This window comes from Lepisma saccharinum, chromosome 22, assembly GCF_977018435.1.
Source record: "Lepisma saccharinum chromosome 22, izLepSacc3.1, whole genome shotgun sequence".
NCBI classification, from domain to species: Eukaryota; Metazoa; Arthropoda; class Insecta; order Zygentoma; family Lepismatidae; genus Lepisma; species Lepisma saccharinum.
In genome coordinates, this window is record NC_139250.1 from 55,710,422 (window position 1) to 55,726,643 (window position 16,222).

A 16,222-nucleotide genomic window follows, 5' to 3' on the forward strand; every position below is an offset into this window, starting at 1 on the left:
TACCAAGGGTGTTAAGTGACTTTTTGAGCCACCCTGTATTTCATTCAGACATTAGTCTAAAATCCATGATATATCGCAACAAAAAGGCACACTATGTGTATATGAACTACTAGGAATGTAGTGTGAAAGGTATGCTCAAATATTACATTGTCATTCTAATCCACGTAGTGTGTTTGAAACTCACTGAGAATTGTTAAGGATCCTTCATATAATCGAAATGTCAAACGCAATCCTTGACCTTCTGGTACAAACTCTGTAACACTTTGCTTCCTTCTTCATTGGTTTTGTAAACGATGTTATTTTTCTTTGTATAATCTCATATTCCAGTATCTATATAAAATATATTTCTGTCATTATACTTATCTAACTATAAAATTAACATTGTAACACTTTCTTTACAATTTCTTGTAGTGGAAGAACAAAATATATCACTAGGACACTTTGGGTAAATACAATACGTACCCAACATGGCTAACGCTACTGTTTAACAAAATATTCACTGCACCTTGTATTCATGTGGAACTGACTTTAATTTTTGGTGAATTTCCAGAAATGTTTTTCTCTTTTGGCTCTTGCAATTAGTTTTATCTATTTGGGTTTGTACACGATGAGGAAGAATTGCTAACCTTTGGTAGCGCATATTGGGTTCAGGTACCTTATGTTTTGTCTTCTTCTTTATCTCAAACTTTCTCTTTCTCTCTTTCTCTTTCTCTCTCTCTCGCCTCTTGAATTCTTCCTCTTTTTACGACTCTTTAGAATAATTTCCTAAGACACGAAATACATTTGCATTAATACGAAAAGTTTACATAAATTACTTGGGAAGTTTTACATGTACACTGAGTAGGTAATGTGAAATAAATGATGTTTTGAAACTGTTAGGCAAATCTGTCATATTAACGAGTGGAGTTGTAATATTATTTTCCTTAAACTTTGCTCATTACGTACATGTGGAACAATAATTTTAAAGAAAACTACTTCAATTTAATATGTTGTGTATTTCATCTGCAAAGGATAGTGCGTAATTCTACACACGTCGATCGTTCGAGCAGAAATTTCAGGATACTGCATCATAAGCTTTCGCTTATCATTCTATTCAAAATATGGTAAGGGAAATATACAACCGTTACATTTATGTTAAAAATATGTGTACTAAATTAACTGCATATAACAATTACCTTTGGTAAAAGAGATGTATAAGATAATTTCATTATTCTTGGGATCGAGTATATGTTTGTGTTGTTATATGTGCGTACCAAGTGAGCTCCTTGATACGTGTAATACAGCTATAGCAGAAAAAGGGCATCACCCGTTTCACATTTCATTACTCCAAAATTTAAAAGAAATGAGTGAGTTCAGTAGACATATTTCTAAAAGCCACCATGTACTTTGAATTAACTATTTTCTTCAATTTATTTTCAAACATTTAACATAATATTTCAATATTATTCCTTTCAATGTCCTTTTTTCCGCATTACTTCTGTCAGAATTTTCCTTTTTAGTGTACAAATAAATTAACATTTTCTCAGAACGATCATATTTAATATGGCCATAGTATTGGATCATTATCGTAGCACACACATTAATCGAAGACCGTTATACCTTGTGTATGGCAGATATATTGTCAATAAATGTTAAGTAAATTGGATATTTGAAATTGTTCTATAGACTAGTTAATTTTCTCTGTGGAATTATGAACGTTCGAATAAATTCAAATTTCAATTCAAATTGAAAATACAATTGAATGTCATTTTGGGTAGGTTCTCTATATAGAATTTAATAGAAAATAATTTATATTTATTGGCTATGTCCTCAATATGTCCTGATTTTCAACACTGGCCACACTACTCATATTTGTGTTTGCCAACAAGTGTAGCATAACAAAATAAATGTACACATTTACGCTACAATACGTATTTGTTTGGAACACTTTCTTCTGAAATGACTAGGCTATTATAAATTAATATAAGCATAAGGGTATTTATAAAGAATGCAAGAAAGGTATCACTAATTACTGACTTATTAAGTAGCCACTGATCGTGTCGAACAACTTAATATAGCTTTAAATAAGGGCCAGGCACTAGGGTATTATTTTTAAAATAACGTTGAAAGTAGACTGTTGGTTTCAATTATAGAGTTATTTAAAAAGATGAAAACGTCGTCTTGGATTGGCCTCCATTTCTATTAGTTAGCACTTTGAGATTGCAATGAAGATTATATTTTTGCTATTCTTACACATCCATATAACCCTGACATAAAATATAATTAATACACTCAAATTAAACAAAATAGATGCTGCCTTATTAAATGAAAATTGCGTGATTTCTTTTTTAATTAACATTGAGGTACTCCTTCTTGTAAATATTCTCTCGGGCTATCCACAAGGTGGTCTATAGCCCAAAATAATTTTTTCATCATTCGTCGATAGCAAAGCTTCAAGAGTCATAAGATTACATAGTGCTAACACCATATCTGAGAATATTTTGTTCTAGAAATCAGCCTGTCATTTATAACCATGAGAGCACAAAAATATATAAGTTAGTTCATAATTCTATTCATATATTTATTTATGAAATATTTATATCTAATTATCTTTACATATTTTTTCACAAATAATTCAACTTAGACCCTTAGCCATTTTACATTGCAAAGTATAACAGTAGAAAAATGAACAACAAAAAATAACTACATCAGCAAAAATTGCATCCGATATAGAAACCTAAAAATGTTTATACAACAGTCTATTAAAACGGTCCTAGTCTTCAAAAATGTATAAAGTATTTGGCCTGTTAACTTGTTTAATTGTCTGGATAGTCTGTAGAGCAGGGAACTTTGTATGAAGCATAAGCTTGGCTTCTGAGAAGCGAACATTTGAGTGCTTCTTGTTAAGGAGATGGCACTCGAGATGGAATTTCCTATAGAAGGTGGTTACTTCTGAGGATACCATTAACTATAAAGTCAATCCATATGAAGTGGTACAGTGTCTCTCAAACGTTTTTGGACAACAACATTTTAAACTAGGCAACCCAAATTACACAATGCGTTGCTAGGTTGCGTGTAAAGTTAGACTCAATTTCAGGATTGCCACATGCACAATATATATTTATGGAATACACGAAAGAAAAAAATCTAAGTATTAGTGTATGAAACTAAAAACAAATATCAGTATTACATTTCTTTCAAATGAGAAATACTTTCTGAAAGAAAGAAAATCGATTTTCTAGTACTTCATTACTGATGAGTCTACACAAAAAAGAGAAGAGAGGAAACGGAAAGCGACGAAAGAGGAGAAGAGAGAAATGAGAATAGGAAAAGTAAAGGAGGGAAGTAAATAGAGAACAGAAGTGGATAGGAGAAGTAATGAGACGAAAGGATACAGATTCGAGGAGAGTTGAGGTAATAGAGCAAGAGAAGATACGAGAAGGAAAACTATATGTGAAAAGAGGAGTGGAGGAGTTTTGACAGGATAGGAGAGGAGGAGACGAGAAGAATGGAGTAACGAGTAGAGTAAAAGAGAGGAAAAGAGAAGAACGAAAAGACGAGGAAAAGAGTGCAGTGGAGTCGTAAATCGAAGACATGAGAGGAGATGAGATGAGTGGAGAAGAGTGGGAAGGAGACAAGATGCGAGAAAAGTAGAGAAGACGATGTGAGGAGAACAGAACAGACTGGAGACGAGAGGAAAGAAGAGGTAACTGCATAAAATATCGTCTCGGCGTCAAGAATTGATGCATTTATCAAATTATCGACATGAAACATTGAATAACATTTTGAAATGTATTGGAGAATGTATTAGATCGGTGCAAAATGCCTTTTAAAATCTTCCACGTAAGATCTTTGATTTTACCTGCGATTATATCACTAAAAACATGAATGTTATTTTAATATATATATATGAATTTTCCAATTTTTCTCCACTTCTGGGTTCGTTGAAATTGAGATTTTTTAATTGAACATTTCCCCTCCCCCATTGTTAATTCCATACTGAATCATTCCGTTTCACACGGCGTGGATAATGAACACAAGAATATATTTTTAAACTCATGAAAATTTTCTGTCACGGGAGGGGTTTGAACCTACGACCATCAGATTAACAATCCTTACCCTACAAGATTTCACTCCTAAAAGGAACTAGAAGCAGCTGACCAATGTGAAATGTAGATGCAACTCTCCTTCTACATGTAATGTGCAAATAATATTTGTTTGTAACAAAGAAAACGAAGGTGGTACGAATCGGCGAAAACATTTAATAGAGAATTGCTCATGATGGGAACTTGTCAGTCGATATTTGTGGAGGCATCTTTACATTGAAATGGAGTGCAAATACGGGTAAAATTAGTATGTCCTGAATTGCCACAAATATAATGCCTTTCAAGCAGTACACAATTATCGTTATACTATCAGAATTCACGATCTTATACATGAAAATATCCATTTGAACTTGTGTCAATTCATTTTGTTTATATATATAAATTCCAGATGCAAAACAATGTAGCATCTTTACTCTGCTATTACAAATAATGTCACCGTGTGATAAATAAAAAAAATAGAACAACTCGTAAGAAGAATCGAACCTGGGACCACCAGCAGCCCAATCAGGACCTCTACCCACTACACCTCGCCCTTTACTTCCGTTATAACAACAATTTTCAGGTATTCTCTCACCTCCCCAATATTGTAACTGTCGTTGGGTATACATGTAGTTGAACTGTTACTTTAGTTTTGAATTGCTTTCTTCTAGTATAGCAGCTATCTTCGAGTAAAAATTTCCGAAGTGATGAAGAACACGAGAATATTGGTAGTTGTGAAGATGCGAGTTATTTCTTCTAGCTTATTATTGTGATTAGATATTATTAATGGAAAATATCTAGAGGCTTGATCATTTCAGGACGAGAGGCTCGTCTCCGGAACAGTCTTATGAAATGTATTTGGTGTTGTGTAAGCTAACACGAAATAATTACACTGATTGCGAACTGCCAAATGTGCGAAACGTTATACGTAAACAGGCAGAAAATTGTATTGATAAAATCACATCACATCTGACAGTGTTAGTTAAGAGGTAGAAGAAGCTGATCAATGTGAAATGTAGATGCAGACTGTTCTGGACAGGAGACTGTGCCAGTAAACAAGCATTTCGTCTGTTGCAGTATCACAGGAAGGAACATCGCCCTCCAATGTTCAAGCCTCTTGATATTTTCCATTAATAACGTCTAATCACAATAATAAGTTGGAAGAAATAACTCGCATTTTCATAACTACCAATATTCTCGTCTGTCTTCATCACTTCGGAAATTATTTCTCGAAGAGAGCTGCTATACAACAAGAAGACAAATCAAAACTAAAGTAATAGTTCAACTACATGTATTCCCAACGACAGTTACAATATTGGGGAGGACTGACTACTTAAAAATTGTTGTTACATCGGAAGGAAAAGGTGTGGTGTAGTGGTTAGAGTTCTCTATTGGGCTGCTGGTTGTCAAAGGATCTATTCTTCTTACAAGTTGTTCTCTTTTTCTAATAATATTTTTATTAATGAAGAGCACGGTGACATTATTTGTAATAGCAAAGTCAAGTGATTACATTGTTTTGCATCTGGAATATATATATATAAACTGAATTGACACACGTTCAAATTGATATTTTCCTGTATAAGATTGTGAATTCTGATACTCCAACGATAATTGTGTGCTGCTTCAAAGACATTAAAAAATATTAATGAAATAACTATTTATATTTGTTGCAATTCAGGACATACTAATTTTACCCATATTCCCACTCGAGATCAATGTAAATATAACTCCACAAATATCGACTGAAAGGTTTTCATCATTAGTGGTTTCTGAACGACGGAAAATATTGCACTTCCGGCTGAGCCCTTTTGCGGGCGGATACTTCATTATTTCCGGAACCTAAAACGCCTCAGTCCCCGAGTTTTAAGCCCTGGTTTGTCCGTAATGGGGTCTTCAAAAGGACGGTCATGACGAAGATTCTAAACACGAGACCTCTTATAGTGGAACCACAAAGCAAAATAAATTGCCCAGACCCGCGACTCCCGTGCACCGTACTCCCGCAACGAGGGTAGGTGAGAGTGGACCATGCTTCCTTATGGCCCGAGCTGAGCCAAAGAAGAGAAAGCTGAGCGGGGACTTATCTTCAAGGTTTTTTTCATTGTGGTCGCTCTATAGTTTTTTGCAGTTATTTATAAATAGTGACATCTTATTTTCACCTAATTTGCAGTTTTTAACTGTATAATTATAATAATAAATTAAAAAAAAACACTTTATCAAATAATATTAGGTATGGCGGCCAATATGGCCACGAAAAGTAGCTATTTCATTATGTTTTGGATCAGACCTTATGTTTTGGATGTGCCAGAACTCAACGGTTGCATCCAAGATAGTGTCATACTAACCCCATGAAATAACAATAGTTCAATTTTTGACAACCTGTATATGTACATGGTGTTTCAAAAGTCTTGACACCATAGGACAACTGCGTTATTAGTGCAGATGGCGAAATACGGAAAAAGGGGAAAGTTGTTGGAAATATGAGGTTTTCAATATAATGTGGTAGAAGTTTCAACGTATGCAAGCACCGTTGATTTTGATGGCTGGTACGAACCTCTGAGAACTGACATTGCCTTCTTGCCACATGTTTCTTCCTAAAGGGGGCATTCACGTTATCTCAACAACGTACTGTACTCGGTAAATTGAGAATGATGACGCAAAATTAGAAGTGTGTGTGTGTGTGTGTTTGTGTGTACAGAAACACGCACACATACGCAAAATCAAACAACAGCAAAACCTGTCTGTAATTGCGGCTAATATTATCTGCAATAGAGGTTGTTCATTAGGGCATAGTAATATGAACAAAGGATAAAATTTCGAAAGGAAAGAGATCTTAATTTTTTCCCTTCTAATCAGGGTAGGTAACCACTAAAATATATTTGCGCTGAGACAATAAAAGGTAAAAAAAAGTGAAAGTCAGCATCACGCCCCTGACCCGCCTTTACCCCCCAGGTACCCATGTTATTCGACGCTTGGTGGGCGCCGGGGCTGCTTCCATCGTTAGAAAAGTTCCCAGTTTGGAACTGGCCGGGGTTCGAACCCGGGACCTTTAGCATGGTAGTCAGACGCATTACCGACTTTTTTTTTTTTTTTAAGTTTTATTTCACTATTCTGTTTACATCTATGGATTTTTTGTATACATACAATTACATTACATCCAGATATTTACCAAAATATTGTGACAATCGGACATTTTGTTTATTTGATTGTTTCCATCTAGATCTTTTAAGATACATTGTATATAGGGTGATATTTGGTTCAAACTTTTTGCTATATATATAATATACTGTATGTGCTATTAGCCACACAATGGCATTTTGTTTCTTCACAGGGAAATATTTGAAGTCTGGTAATATACAAATTTTCGCTTGAAAGCGTTGTGGCGATATACGACATATTTTGGCAAGGCACATAAGAAGAAAGGCCCAAATTTCTGAAATTCCTTTACATGTAGTGAGGCGATGTTCATTTGTATCCACCTCTCCACATTGTCTACACTCATTTGTTGGTAGTCTTTTTATTTCATTTAGTCGAACATTTGTTGGAACTAGATCATGCACCAGGGTATACCACAAACTTCGTATGTCCGTGTCAAGGAAAGGCTTGTGGAGATTTTGCCATACATTTGACCAAATAACATTAGGAAATTTTTTCTCTATTCGACTCTGCTGCAAAATAAGTTGTCGTTGAAAATGTTCATACAAATATTTTGACAGAGTATTCTTCTTCAAATCCATGGGAAACTCCACATAACTCCATTCTTGTATGAAGATTCTTACATACATAGGGTTCTTTGTTAGTCGAGACAAGTTGGGTGGATTTTGCGGTGGAAACGTATCGGTAAATATACGCAACCACATTGAAGTAATCGACCGTTCAATTAAGTACAATTTATAATTTCTAGCTAAAAATAGGGACTTACATTTATTTTCAATATTCCATAGTTCTAGACCACCTGTCATTTGTGTTTGGCACATGATCGGGAAAGGTACCCGAAAAAAATGTCCGTACCACATGAACCATCCCACAGCAGACTTTATTTGTCGGAGATATTGCTGTGTGATTGGCAACACTTGAGCGACATAATTTAATTTACTAAAAATAAAAGTGTGTAGGAACCAAACACGCTGAATTAAATTGAGTTGTCTTCCTCTCATTTGATAACACTGTAACCTGATTTCGCTTACAATTTTCGTCCAGTTTAGATCCAGCATTCTGGATTCATTAGTATGAAAAGTAATGCCCAATATTTTGAGTTCGTTTACATATTTTATCCCTATGTCCGGATTGTCTTGCTTCCAGTTGCCAACAGGTAAAGCCTTTGATTTTGTCATGTTAACTTCCGCTCCACTGGCAGAACAATACAAACACATTGCATTCAGTATATTTTGGAGCTGGTTCGTTGTTGTTACACAAGCTGATAAATCGTCTGCGAATGTAAACACTTGCGTTTCAAGGAAAGCACTCGCTGCCGGCGGGGCTCGGCACTGAATATATCGAAGTAGCGGGTCCAAGGTCAAAGCGAAGAGAAGCATACTCAAGGGGCACCCCTGGCGAATGGATCTCGTCACGTGTATTGCAGGAGTCACGAATCCATTGATAAGAAAACGGGAGGTTGCCTTTCTATAGAAGCTTTGCAAAACAGATATAAAGGCTTCACTGAAGCGATAGGCTCGAAGTACTTCAAACAAATATTGGTGAATTACAAGATCACAAGCTTTTGTGAAATCAAATGATAGTATACAAGCTGCGGTTTGTTGCATTTCATAATAATACATTATATCACGTATACCCGCCACCGTAGAAAATATATTTTGAGTTTTACTGACACATGTTTGCCGTGAACTGAGTAAGGAAGATAATATAGGTTTCAGTCTATTAGCCAAAATTTTGGCCATAATCTTATAGTCACAGTTTAACAAAGTAATGGGCCTAAAGTCAGTCACTGCACTCGGACGCGTTTTTTTGGCAATCAGTACAATTATACCTTCATTTTGAAGCACGCATTCGTTTCGAAAGGCATCTTGTATTATCTTGACCAATTCATGTTTCATAATATCAAGAAAACGTATATAAAATTGGTAGCCTATGCCATCGTTGCCAGGAGTGCGCTTAACGTTACAAGTACGCAGTGCTTCATACACCTCATCGACAGTGACGTCACTGTCTAACAAAGTTCTGTCTTCGTCCGTCAAAAAATTATTTACCGAGGTGAGCAATTGTTGTACAGCCAATTGATCTACTTCTTTACCAGTATACAAATTATTATAATACGTGTAAAACGCCTGTGTTATACCTTGTTGATTGCTATGTGTATCTCCGCCGGGATCGACAATATTGTTTATCAATAGAGCTCGCCTTTGTTTTTGTGTGTGTACATAGTGAAATAAAGAGGTTCGTTCATCTTGCAAGGATGACCGACTGAGCCACCGCGGCCAACCATATCTTCTGTCAATAATGACGATTAAGAGGTTAACCGTTCACGCAGACGTCGCCTTCGGTTGCCTAGTAAGTTGTGTGTCGCAATGAATAAGGAAAGACATCTGGTACCGTTGATCAGAAGGAAGGAGGCAGTGGAGTGGACCAAAAACAGCAGAGAAAGAAAAATATTAAAAATGTTATGATTCGTGTGTTACGGGTTGCTATCTTCCCGTATCACTCTGCTTCTCTGGCACACATCCAAAGGACCAGTGGCATGCATGGAGGCCATTGATATCCATATCCAATCTGTAGTCACGTTCCTGGAGATACTCTGGACAACTGGGGACCTTAACCTCTGATAGTTACCCTATTTTTCGTTGTCCCAACACCTTGTTTCTCTGAAGTATCTTCGCCGGACCCAGTGGCCGAGTGTCTCCAAGGGTCCGGGGTTCGAATGTCCAGTCATCAATTTCATCATTTCATCACTCATCCCCATCTTCTCAAATTAGCCAGGAAGCACAAAACGCAAAGTAAAATAAACTAAATCAATCAATCAATCAGAAGTACCTTCGCGGTGTCCTCCACTGTCGCTGTCCGTTGGTTCTATAGGGTTGGTGTCACAACGGAGCTTCAATTCTTGTAATAGTATATGTTAGTCATTCATTTTCTTCGGAGGCACATAGTTGTTCGCACCTAAGATAAAGTGCATGTCATAGCTGGGTATAAACCGGACTTTAAATTTAAAAAATGTACATTATTGGGCTTAATCACAATTAGCAATCTCTCATCATCCGAGGGAGGCAGAGGTGATGAGACATAACCCTCAGCACAGACAAGATGTAGTTGTCGAAGGGGAGGAACAGCCGTTTAGTGACGTGATAGAGCTTGTTCTAGAATATAACAAGACATTGCGGACAATAGTATCTATTTCCACGGTCAGCAATGGAAGAATACGCCAGATTCCGAAGAAAATGCATCACAAACTGAGATAATTTTGTGGAAGTTAAGCTACGAGAATTGTATCTCCAGAAGAGGATGAAACAGTTTCGGAAGAAAGTTGAGTCATTTCAAACTGCCTCGTCATGCAAAAGTGAGAACTATACTAAGTGCCAGTGTGCCGTGAAAATTATGAAAATTTAGTGTGACTTCTTAAGGATCAGAGATTCAAGAAACTGCTGCACATGATAGGAACAAATGCTAAGACCATCCAGAAGAACTTGATGGTTATACAAGGGATAGTGAGAGAGAAACAAAGGACTTAAAACTACGTGTCAGTAGGGTACTCGTATCTTCAACCGAAGTACCTTCCTTCCAGGAAGTTACTGCCATTTCGGAAGACGAAGGTGTAGATGATCCAGACTACGTTCCCTCTATGCGGAGAAGCAAAATAAAAACCAAAATTGTTGCGGCGGCGAGGGAGGTCTTATGTACACTCGCCTCAATTACTACTCCGGCAGTTTTTTCTTTATACAGCATACGTGCAGACGATACAATTCAAAATACAAGAATATCAATATACGATGTATAAAATAAAACTTATTATTAATTTAGTTGAACCTGTACTACATCAGCAACATAGCCACAGTAGCCGTCGTGACAGCAGCCCTATAGGACTACCGGACAGTGACGGCGGAAGACACCTTGAAGGTAATTCAGAGAAGCAAGGTGTTGGGACAAGGAAATATAGTGTAACCATCAGAGGTTACGGTCCCCAGTTGTCAAGAGTATCTCTAAAAACGGGACTAAAGTTTTAATATGGATATCTATACCCTCCATGCATGCCACTGGCTGTTTGGCTGTGTGCCAAAAGTGAATGGAATATTAGTAGGGTGATGACGGAAGATAGCAACCCGTACCACACGAATCATAACTAACTAACTAAACTAACTCTCTAGCCTTCTTAAACCCGAAGGTTCATGGCTGCAGCAACACAGGCCTTCCATCTTTCCCTATTTTGAGCAAGTTCTATATACTCTTTTCCATCCCTACCGATTTCCCTCAGGTCCATCTCAACGTTGTCCCTCCATCTTCGTCTTGGCCTTCCTACAGGTCTCTTACCATCAGGTTTCCCAACAAGAATCCTGTAAACTCCTCGTTCCTCTCCCATTCGTGCCATATGGCCTGCCCACCTAAGTCTTCTTGATTTAATTATTCTAATAATATCTGGACATGAATACAAATTATGTAGTTCTAAATTATGTAACCTTCTCCACTCACCTGTCTCCTCATCCCTTTTAGGTCCAAAGATTTTCCTAAGGATCATATTTTCAAATACTCTCAATTTATGTTCCTCTTTCAATGTAAGGGACCAAGTTTCACATGCATATAATACTACAGGCAAAATTACTGTTTTGTATATTTTAACTTTCAGTTTCTTAGATATTAAACGAGAAGACAAAAGTTTATGAAGAGAGAAGTAACATGCATTTCCTGAATTAAGCCTACTTTTTATTTCCTCTTTAATATAATTTTCATTTGTTAATATTACTCCTAAGTATTTAAATTTGGAAACTGGTTCAAACGAGTTGTTATCAATAATTAGATTTTGATTATTACCTAACACTTGGTTTCGGCCTGTAAGCATATATTTAGTTTTCTCTTTGTTAACTTCCAAACCTATCTCTTTAGCACGAATCATAACATTTTTAATATTTTTTTCTCTGCTGTTTTTGGTCCACTCCACTGCCTCCTTCCTTTTGCTTAACGGTTTTTTTTGCCTTTCCTTATTCATTGAGGCACACAACTTACTCGATACGTCGGACTTAGGGCACCGAAGGCGAAATCTACGTGAATTGTTAACCTCTTAATAGTCATTATTGTTGGAATTTCCGGTTTGCGCTAACAGATGATGGTGACCTACCCTGAATAGAAGGGGGAAAAATTAAGATCTCTTTCGTTTAGAAATTTTATCCTTTGTTCATAACACTATGCCCTAATGAACAACCTCTATTTCAGATAATATTAGCACCAATTACAGACAGGTTTTGCAGTTGTGTGCTTGTGCGTATGTGTGCGTGTTTCATTAAACACACACACACACACATACGTGGAAACGTGGTCTTATAAGGCCCGAGTGAGTGTACATATGTTGTTGGAACCACTATAGTTTGATAAATTAGCATAATGAAGGTCATTTTAAAATGTCGAGACCATGCATGTGATTACAAATACCACCGTGGTTTTTGAAAATTATCATTTATGCAGTTTTTCTCACGAAAAAATGGTTACTATTCTTGTTGGAACCTGGTACCAATATCACCTGTCTAATTTACGTGTTGTAATTTTTAATACAATTGCATCCGTTGTGGGTACCAATCAATATTGCAAAACCCGTCCAACCAATCACAATTCTTGTAGGTCACATGATTTCCTCCTGTGTGTAAGCAGCTACGTGCCATACCGAATTGGGCAATAAGTTGTGAAACGCGCTTTACAGCGTCGTATCTGTCTCGGCGCAGAGCATTCGGAAGGGGGAGGGGAAAAAGAAAGAGTTCCTTTCGCGGCGGAGTTAGGAAGGGATTAACTGCTCCGCAGTCAGTGGCGTACTTAAGCGGTTTTTGCCCCACTGTGGAATTGAGAAAATAATCACATTTACCCTAATCGCTGACTCTTAATTTTTACTTTGCATACTTTTTTGTGTTGTTTGAAGATTTCAGAAATCAAAGCAGACTTGTGCGGCTTATCATGCCGCAACGGTGTGAACTTTATTGGCACGCTACCAAGCGAAAAGCAATAGGTAACAAGCGACAAGAGATACGTATCGCTTGGAATTGAACCCTCAGTAATCAATTCGACCTTTCACATCGATGCGACAGGGAAAGCTGCACATGTCGCTTTCGGCTCGATGCATTAGGTTTTTCGCGCATTAGCGGTGAATTTCTTGCTTTAGATTGAAGTCGCCAGTGTTCATGGGCGTCCGGAAGGGGGGGGCAAGGGGGGGCGTGCCCCCCCTGGAAAATGAAAATCAACCAAAAATTATATATTTCACACATATAATTTCATTTCAGCCACAATAATATGTGTTAATTAATGCACGAACATGATAAATTCAAATTTAAGCAATATTTTTTGAAAGAACATTGGGGAAAATGTGGCTTAGTTGCCCCCTGGAAAAAAATATATTCCTTGGCGCTCCCTGGAAAAAACCCTGCTGACGTCCATGCCAGTGTTGCCTGTCGATTGTCGCCTGCCACTTTTCGCTTCGATCTGAAGTCTCCTTGAAGGGGCCAGGGGAAGAATTCTGACCGAGGCGACAAGCGACAGTGTGCTTCCACATCGACAAGGGACACGGGTCCCTTTTGTCTTGTAGACTAAAATATTCACCGCCCCTGCACGACGACAAGTGGAGGCGTCACGATGCACAACATTGATAAAGTAGCCAGTTTGAGTGACACAACCAAGCGAGATGCAATATTTGCAGCTTACCGTGCTGTATCAGTTCAAAACGTTGCATTGATTACCGAGGCTTGTCGCTTGTCGCTTTCGCTTCGGTCTGGAATCTGCTTAAACGGCATAAACGGCAGGCGACTAGCGACATGGAGATTTTATACCAAAGCGACAAGAGACATTAGACCATTCAATATAAGGCAAAACATTCACCGCGCATGCGCGAACAAAAGTACGAAGCGACATGATGCACGGTATTAACAAAACTGGGCAATCAGAGCGACACGCAAGCTACAAGCGACACCTGCATCCTGTCGTGTCGCTTCTGTTCGAAAGGTTCAATTCATTACTGCTGGTTCGCTTCCAAAGGGCACGTGTTGGTTGTCGCTTTCGTGTGAAATCTCCCTTACAAAGCAAAAAAGCTGCAAACGACAGACGACAAGTGACAGGCAACAAGCGACACGGAGAATTAACACAGAAGCTGCAAGCGACAATAGCACAGTTAGTTTAAATTCAAACATTCACCGCGCATGAGCTAACACGGTATTGAGAAAACTGCCTAATCAGAGCGACACATGCAACTTGTCCTGTCGCTTTCTAAATGCTGGTTTGCAAGTTAAGCGTGTCACGTGCCACTAGCCTCTGAAAGCTACACCAAGCCATTGTTTTATTCAATTCTCCTCAGGGAAGGAAGAGAATGCTTATACAAATACAGTCTCCGCAGATCATTTGCGAAGCCACTCAATATATTTAAAACTATATTTTCTGTTCACATTCAGCGTGCACTATAATCTACTCAAGCGGCCCTAACGAATTATTCGCTGGAACTAGGATCTCACTTTCCTCATCGTTGTGAAGGGTCACTCGCAATAGAATTGTTACCATTTTATCTCTCTGGTTGAGATCAGAATTTGGAGACTATAGTCGACAAAAAAGTTATTTCTCTTGGAGTTATTAGATTGGGGGAGGAGGGTGGTGCTTCAGATGACTGTTCCATGTAGACTGTACATTTGAACAAAAGGAGCAAAGGAAAAGTAACTTATTTAATTTATTTGTAATATGAATTAAGTGCTAATTTACCAGAAGTCCAGTACAGTAAAACTATCCAAGCATATAATGGTGTGAGTCTTAATGGACATTTTAATTAAACCTTTCTTCACAAACTGATTCAAAATTGAATAGGGCAGTGGTTCCCAAAGTGTGCTCCGCGGCGCCCCGGGGTGCGATATTTTCACTGAAATGCCACTTACTTGTTAGTCTACATATGGTTTTAGATATGATTGTTCCAAACATTTGCTTATTTAGTCCTTTTTACATAAACAATGTTTCTGAATTTGAAATATGTGCTTATTTTTTAACATAAGGCAAGCAACCTAACAACACTAACTTAGCGTTGCAAGTTTTAGATAGGCCTATGCCTACATTCTGATTTGGGCGTCGCGGAAAAATTTAAAAACTACAAAGTTTGGGATCCCCTGAGATAGGGCATAATTGTAATAATGAATGATTGACGTATAAACTTGATGTGAATCGTACAGAAATGTTTGTTTCGCGAATAGAAGGAACAATAAAACGTTTTATAAATCTCATTCCTTGCAACCACCCAATCACAGTAACTGTTCATCACCTGACCTCTACTTCCACGTCACCCGTGAAGTTTGCTGGTGTATCTTTGCGTCCTATCACCTAGACCACAAGCATTTCGTTTTCGCGCCTTTTTTACCGGACGCCCGGTTCTTTCTTACTTCGGTAGTTCTTCTCGTAGTCAAGTAGGAGGGGTACAAGTACACCTAAGGCCTCCCCGATGGCCCTGTCGACCTCCTTGGCGGAGTGGTTAGCACAGCGCGCTACGACGCCAGGGGTTCCGGGTTCGAGTCCCGGGTAATGCATGGGTATTTGTGTTTGTCCAAATGAGAAAAACTGAAAATTGAGAATAACCGAGAAATGAAAATCTTGAGAATATAATGAAAAAGGGGGATACTTCCGGTTAGGGGTAATCTTTAAAAAAAATGGCGTAGTGGTTGCTTCGTCGCCTTGTAATCAAGGGGTCCCAGGTTGGATACCTGGTGGAGGCACTTCGTGGTTTGGATTCCACTTTAAACTGTAGGTCCAGTCCCGATTAGCCTTACTGTACATATAGCGGACTTAAAACACCAACTCAAACAAACGAGTTCCACCTGCACCAAAAGCAAGCATACAGTCAAGAAGTTTAAATATCGTACGTCTTCATGTCGTACCCAGTCTCAAACGCAGGATAAAAAATAACCCTTTTTATCACCTTGCTACCTCCATATCACAAACACGTCACCCTTGCAATACGCAAACACGATTAAGAAAGAGAAAAGAACCGACGT